This window comes from Gossypium raimondii, chromosome 9 (genome assembly GCF_025698545.1).
Source record: "Gossypium raimondii isolate GPD5lz chromosome 9, ASM2569854v1, whole genome shotgun sequence".
Lineage (NCBI taxonomy): Eukaryota > Viridiplantae > Streptophyta > Magnoliopsida > Malvales > Malvaceae > Gossypium > Gossypium raimondii.
The window spans coordinates 10,096,042-10,104,117 of NC_068573.1; positions in this window are offsets into that span (position 1 = coordinate 10,096,042).

Below are 8,076 nucleotides of genomic sequence, written 5' to 3' on the forward strand. Positions count from 1 at the left end.
TGGTACATAATATACATCATTTAAGGTTAAAACCTTTCCAGAAGTGAATTGTATTTCAACAGACCCTTTGCCCTTAATTGTTGCGGTGGAAGAATTTCCCATGTACAAGACATTGTCATTTTCACATTGTGTGAACTTTGTGAACATGCTTTTGTCTTTGCACACATGTTTGGTTGCTCCTGTATCAATCCACCGTGTATTATCATCTTGTGCCATATTAATTTGGATATCATTGCAACGAACTTTTCGTTATTATCGATATAGAAGATGATTTCTTCTTTAAAACCGACATTCATTCTTGAAATGTCCGGCTTTCCACAATGATAGCATGAGCCCTTTTGTTTCTTTTTGAACTTAGGTGCTCTATCAGTCTGTTTGAACTTTCTCTTGAATGGTTTAGTAGTCTGTACTTCCTCCGTAACATGTACTTTGGCATTTTCAGAATTTAGGTTCTGATATTGTTTTCCACACTCTTCTTCAATACGAAGATGATTTGCCAAAGCCTCAAGAGATATTTCCTCTTTCTTATGCTTTAGACTTCTTTTAAAGTCTTTCCAAGATGGAGGAAGTTTGTCTATTATGGAGGATACCACAATCATTTCATCCATTTTCATATCATATTGCTTAAATTGATTCAGCATCTTTTCAATATCACGAAATTGTTCCATAACAGAACGACCATCAACCATTTGATAATTATTAAAAAAACTGACAAGAAATTTCTTACTTGTAACATCTTCGGTCATGTATCTTGCCTCCAATTTGTTCCATAATTCTTTAGCAGTGACCTCGTTTTGGTAGGTGTCGAACAAACCATCAGATAAACCATTCAATATATGGCCCATGCACATGTAGTTAGCATTGTCCCATTTTTGTCTTTCTCAGGTTGCAGCAACAGATTTGTTTTCATTCTCTTCAGGTCTTAGAGTATCCAAAACATAAGCAATCTTCAAAGTTGATAATAAGAAGAGCATCTTTTTTTCCCATCGTCGAAAATTGCCACCATCAAACCGATCAAGTTTAACAAAGTTGGAAGCTAACTCCCTTAGAGTTTCACTTTCATGTGTTGTGGTAGTCATCATGTAATATAACCTTAAAATTGTTAGTACAAAACTCCGGTAAGGAAAATCTCGAACACACGATCAGAAGTCGAAAAGAAAAGAAGAAATAGGACAAGGCTCCAAGGCGTGTATCAAGGCACTATCTTTAAGGTTATATTCGCCCCCACTTATCTTCAGTGTGCAAATGAGTTCCAAGTAAATTAACCTCGAGGATACAATGAAGCCAATGACTATTTGCGTTTTGCCTTGTGAGAATAGTCCACTATGCATCGAGTAATGTATAACAAAACTCAATTTCTACAAAGGATTTTTGCAATAATGCTTTATAGAATAATCTAATAATATTAGAAAATGAAGGAAGAGAAGAAATAATATTAGAATTTGTTGATATATTTCCAAATGAAAACCCATTCCTATTTATAGGAATTTTCTTGTCTCTTCATATAAAAAATAAGTAAGTATATATTATGTTGAAGTAATAAAATAACACATTACAAAATTATAATAATAATAGAAGTAAAATTCAAAATGATAATATATAATAAGATAATGAAAATATGACTGAATGTACCACTAAAATAATAATAATAAAATAGTTAATAAATTAATTAAAAATGTTAAAAAAGGATTAAATCGCAATCGAATCTAAATTAACAAGAAAAGAATAGGATTATGAACAAGACAAGGGGTTAAAGTGTAATATGCGGATTACATGGGGGCAGATTGGAAATATTTCCTTGCCCCCAAAACGCTGCGCATTGTTCAGGATCTAAGTGAAATAAAAAAACAAAAATGTAAGCTGATATTCAAAATAAATAAAATCTGATTTGAAAACACTACAAAATAAGAGGGATCGAATGCGCAAATTACCCAATGGCACAAAACGCGCGGATCCTTCCCCGGGTTGGGTCACCGAGCGGGTATAGGCCATTAAACGGTGTCATTTTGACACATGAAGGCCTTACCTCAAACGGCGCCGTTTTGAAAGTCTTTAAAAAACAAAAAAAACCCTAGCTTCGTTTTAACAGCTTCAAAAAAATAAAAAAAGGAGCACCCACTTTCGGCCCTCTGAACCCCAGCAGCAACCTCAACGGCAATTCGCCGTGTGGCCACCGCGGCCAAAGACCGACGCTGTGCGAGGAAACCCCATTTGCCCGTGTTCCGATCTAAACCCGAATATATGGGTTTTCGATCCCTAAAATCGAAGAGGAAAGACCCCAACTTCCCCTTTTTCTGATTTAGGTCCGGCGACGGCGCATGTAAGGTTTCTCCTCATCTTTTCCATTTTTTTATTTTATATATAATCTTATATATATATGCTTAAAAAAACCAAAAAAAAAGAAATAAATAAATCAGGAGACCGAATGAAAAAGAGGAAAGAAGAACACCTTTTATTCAAATTTTTTATTTTTTATTGATTCCAATATTTTTTTTATATTTTTCAATCGGTTTTTTTTTTACAATCCCCCTTACATTTGTTTGTTTTTTGGGCTTATATAGCCAAATACATCTTTTTTGCTACTGTTTGTTTCTTTGTCTCTGTTTCTGTTTATTGGCTGTTGTTTTCGTCTATTTTGCAGGTCATGAGGAGTCAACGGGTAGAAACGATTGCCATTTTGGTGCAACCTCAGTGAAGGAGTCGTCATCGGGCGTCGTGCTGTTGAGGCGACATGGGAAGGCTCATGGCGCAAGAGGGAAGGAACCTAGGGTTTTCTAATTTCGTTTAGTTTTTTAGGCCATATTGGGCTGTTAGGGCTTTGGGACTGTCTGGTTTGTTGTAAATGGATTGGGACTGTTAAAATTTTTTTTTAGGCCCGGGTAAAAATGGGCTATTATAGCTTCCCCTCTTTGCTTGTTGTCATGTAACGAGAATAGGGCAAAGACTTTAAAGGGCCAATTTTTCCCGGTCTTGCCAAGCCTCGACTTGTTTTGGTGTCTTTCTTCTTCAGGTAGCTTCATTCCAGTCCACTGTGTCTTGTTGTTTCGATCCACTCTACTGTAACTTTAGGGGACGAGATTTGTGGTTTTAGTTTGCTCTACTGCAATGTCAGGGAGACAAGACTTGCTGCTGCAACCTACTCCATTGCGACCTCAGGAAGATAAGGTTTGATATGATAAGATTTAATCCGACCCTCTGCAACTTCAAAGGTATAGGATTCATCGTTTTAATCCGCTCTACTGTAACTTCAGGGAGATAGGATTAGTAGCTTCAGTCTGCTCCACCGCAACTTTAGGGAGATAAGACTGGATGCGATCTGCTCTACTGCAACAGGTTAAAGCTGAGCATTAGTTACCTTCGAGTTTGCTGCAGCCGGTTAAGATACGTTATGGAAATGGGAGCGAGTAACGATGGACTTTGTTAGTGGGTTGCCTCTAACATCCACTAAGAGGGATTCTGTCTAGGTCATCGTGGATCAATTGACCAAGTCTGCTCACTTCATCCCGGTAAGGACAGACTTTTTCTCTTCAGAAATTAGTTAAGCTCTACATATCGAAAATAGTAAGACTGCATGGGGTACCTGTCTCGATCATTTCTGATAGGGATCATTGTTTCACGTCTTGGTTCTAAAAGAAGCTTTATGAGGCTCTGGGTTCAAGATTAGACTTCAGTACTGCTTTCCATCCTCAGACAGATGGTTAGTCGGAGAGGGTGATTCAGATACTGGAGGACATGTTGAGGAGCTGTGTTATTGATTTCTGAGGCAGTTGGGAGGAGCACTTACCGTTAGCGGAGTTTGCCTACAATAATAACTTCCAGTCTAGCATCCAGATGGCACCTTACGAGGCACTGTATGGTCGTAAGTGTCGCACTCCATTATGTTGAACTGAGTTGGGCGAACGACGTGTTCTGGGTCCTGAATTGGTCTCTAAGACAGAGGATAAAGTTAGATTGATTCGGGATCGTTTGAAAGCAGCTTCTGACAAGCAGAAACCTTATGCGGATTTGAAGAGGCGTGAGATCGATTATTCTATGGGGGACTTAGTTTTTCTCAAGGTCTCGCCATGGAAAATGGTTCTGAGGTTCGATCGCAAGAGCAAGCTAAGCCTTCAGTTTATTGGACCTTACCGCATTCTGAAACGTGTGGAACCTGTCACTTATTAGTTAGAGTTACCTCCGAAGTTGGACTGCATTCATGATGTTTTTCACGTCTCGATATTGATGCACTATCGCTCTGATCCCACGCATGTTGTTTCTGTTGAAAAGATTGAGGTTAAGCCAGACTTTACCTTCAAGGAGGAGCTGGTCCAGATTCTGGAGCATGATGTAAAGGTCCTTCGGAAAAAGTCTATTCCCTTAGTGAAGGTTCTGTGGCATAATCATAGCACTGAGGAGGCCACGTGGGAGCCTGAAGATGCGATGTGTTAACAGTATCCTCACCTATTCTGATCAGGTAAATTTTGAGGACGAAATTTTCTTTTAAGGGGTAGAATTGTAACGGCCCAAAATTTCTAATTTCGTTATTGTAAAAAAAATATGACACAAATATTTGTCTGCTTCAGTGGTTAAGTGTTCTGGATGTGTGTATGAGGTCCCAAGTTCAAGCTTTAACTTGGGAAAATTTTGGGATTCTTATGAATAAAGCCTTATATTTGGTCAATAGGCTTATAGTTAAAAGTTGGTAAAATTATATCAAAAATGGGCCTGCTGGTCTAGTGGCTAAGGTGTGTTGCCGGGTGGGAGGTCTGGAGTTCAAGTCCTTGCACAAGCAAGGGAATTATTTTTCGTTGCTTGGCCGTGTGGCATAGTGGAGTCCTAGTCAAATCGAAATTTTGAGTAGTGGAGTTGTTGTGGGAAGTTAGAGAGAGAATTAAAGAGATGAGTTACTAGATTTTTTAGGCATTATCTTTTTGTTTAGTTTTTTAAAAATTTCGGACTCTTTTCCACCTTTTTGATGTTTTCTCTCTTCTCCCCCACTCTCAATTTTCAGTTTTCCACTTTTTTTCTAAATAATAAATCCTTACTGCTAAATTTCCTTTGAATTTCCCTTCCGTTTTTGTTATCTTTCTTCATCTTTTCCCCTTTGTGCAAGCGTGCAATTGTGTTGTACAGTAAGTTTCCATTTTATTAAACTCGAATGTTACTCTGGATAAGGGATTAAGAGGTGTTTTGTTGACTGTTTAGGATTCGATTGTGAGGCTGGAATTAACATTCGTCAATTTGACTCGAAGTGGTGATCGTTTGGTAAGCGGATAGGGTATGCGTTTTCTTGTGTTGTTTGGGCGAGTAGTTTTGGCTTTGAATTCGTTCTTAACTTTGTTGAACTCTTCGTTAATGAGGAATAGTTATTTTTACAGCAGTGAATCGTTTCGGTTGCTATCTCCCTCGTGTTGAGTAGTGGTGGAATTGTGCGAAGTTAGAACGTTTTTGGTGATCTTGGGTAAGTAGCGAAAACGATACAGGTGTGTACCCGAAACACAAAAAATAGGATTCAGCGAAAATTCAAAAATTGCTGGTTGTCGAGAAATAAGAGAAAATGATGCAAAAAATTGTAGAGAAAGGAAATAAGGGTGTTATAATCTTGGAAATCAACATTTTGCACTAAAATAGTTTTGGACAGCAATAGTAGTCTAACTTTGAAAAATCATATAAAATAGTGGAAATTGAGTTAGAGGTTGAATAAAATATGAAATTAAATTTTGTTGAGTCTAGTTTTTCGTGGAAGAAACAGTGTAAGCAATGAAGTTATAAGTTATGAGATATAATGAATTTTGTGAGACAAGGTCAGAATGGTTTCGGGTTTCCCTGTTCTGATTTTGGAAAATCATCAAAATTGTAAAAAAATAATTAGGGGGTGAAATTTATATGTTTAAATCCTTGACGAGTCTATTCAAGAGAAACAAACAGAAACATCATCTGAATTTTGTACTAAGAGATAAATAATTTTTAGTAAGGAAAAGTTAAAGATGTCAAACAGCAGAATTGGGATAGATTTGAAGATTTTACTGTACTTATTTGATAAACCATAAAATCTAAAAATTTTATGGTTGAAAGGTATTTGAGTCTAGTTTTGAAAACATCAAATGGATCTTAATTTGGAATTCTTAGCTCAATATATAAATAATTTATTGATAATGACTCAAGTAGACAGCTTTGAATGAACATATAAGTAAATAGTGAAAAACATATATGAATATAAAATGGATCACACGGCCAAGGCCAATTTGGGCCAAGTGGGCCACACGGGCACATATGGGCGTGTCGGCCCAGTTTTACCGAAATGATTCTAAGGTTGCACGGGTTGCCCAAGTCGACTGTGAACCTACTGTAAGGTAGGCAAACGCTACTTAGACCCCTAAATGTGTGAAATTGACTGAATGATATTTGTACTGAGCATGTTAATATCTGAACTGAATATATGTACTAAAATTGCATAATAGCATATCATCTATGGCATGTTGCATTGCATTGGGTTAGGGGTTGTTATTCGGAGGAAGTGTACTGAAAGGCTTTAAGCCTAATTTATTGGCAGCTCAGTTGCAAACTACTGTTTTGTACCGCATTCGGTACTACTTGGAGTGTAGGGATGGGTGGGTTGATTATATCCCCACATGGAGTGTAGCGTTAGACGGAGATGGTGTGTAGAGGCTGGTTGGGTAGGAATTTGCTATTGCTTAACTGTTACTGCTACTAATACTGTGATGGGCTAAGGCCCTACTGCATTTTTGACACTGTACTGAGATGGGCTAAGGCCCAAACTATCACTGATACTAAAAAGGGCTTAGGCCCAAGACTATTCAACTGTGCACTGTGAATACTGATTGTTTGTTTGTTTCTACGGGATTACACACTGAGTTTACGTAAACTCACCCTTTTTGTTTAATATACACATGTAATCCCCAGACTTAGACGATTCGGCGCGATGGAGGACTCAGCGATGACCACAATAATTTTTGGACTACATGGTTTTCAATTTACGATTTATGATTCGATTATTATTGATTATTTGGGTTGTAATTTAAGGACTCTCTTGGACTTTGGTTTTAAATTTTGAGTTTTTATTTATTTATTTTACTTTATGGATTTATACCTACTGATAGTAGGAAATTCGGTTTTCAAAAAGTTAAAGTATTTTCTAAACGTATGATCACTCAGACTGTTTTATTAAAGCTTCCACAATGAGGGATGTTTCAAAATAAATGTTTTAAATGAATAAAGGCGACTTCCTAAGTTCTAAAAAAAGTTTACTAAAGATAATAACATGGAATGTTTTCATCGTAACAACGAGGTTTCAAAAACACTATCATGTGACATTGCCAGATACGACCATAATGTTTAGGCTGGGTTTGGAGTGTTACAAGAAACCAATCATTCGCCATTGAATATTGGATTAGATTGGATTTGAGTGAATAAATTAAGTCATTAGAATATGAAGATCCGTTCGAGGTTGTATTGCTAATTTTGGATAACATACCTTTGATTGATTGTGCTTTTAATGTTTATGTTGTAATAGCTATTTTCAATGAGTTACGTTATATTCACTTAGACTTTATGTTAGCAAGCTGAAACAAATGTATGCTATAAGACTTGTCTAGGTTATGTATGAGAGTTTATTAAGAGCACTTCAATCTGTTCATTTGAGGAATTGCTTTTGAAAGTAAGTGCAAGCTAAATTGTAAACATGGAGTGTTTACTGCCCAAGTTTTCAAGGGAAGAATTTGGAGGTGAGTGTTCTAGTCTTTAGGTACAAATGTGAGATCTCTATACTTGGAGAGTGATGGAATATGAATCACTCATTCTATTTGTGATTAAAGATAGTGATGAGCTAGGCTCTGTAGACATAGGGAAACCAAACTGCATAAACAACTCTTTGGTGTCCTTTGTTTTTGCTTGTACAATTTTTGGTAGTGCTAAGCCGTAGTGACCACTAGACAACATATGTTTCAACCTTTTTAAGCTTCTTGCCAAAAAAAAATCATTTTAAAAGGTTGCTATTTTTACAAAATTGGAAGTAAACAAAACTCAATACAACATACTCAAATCAAACCAAAATTTAATTTATACTAATCAAATTTA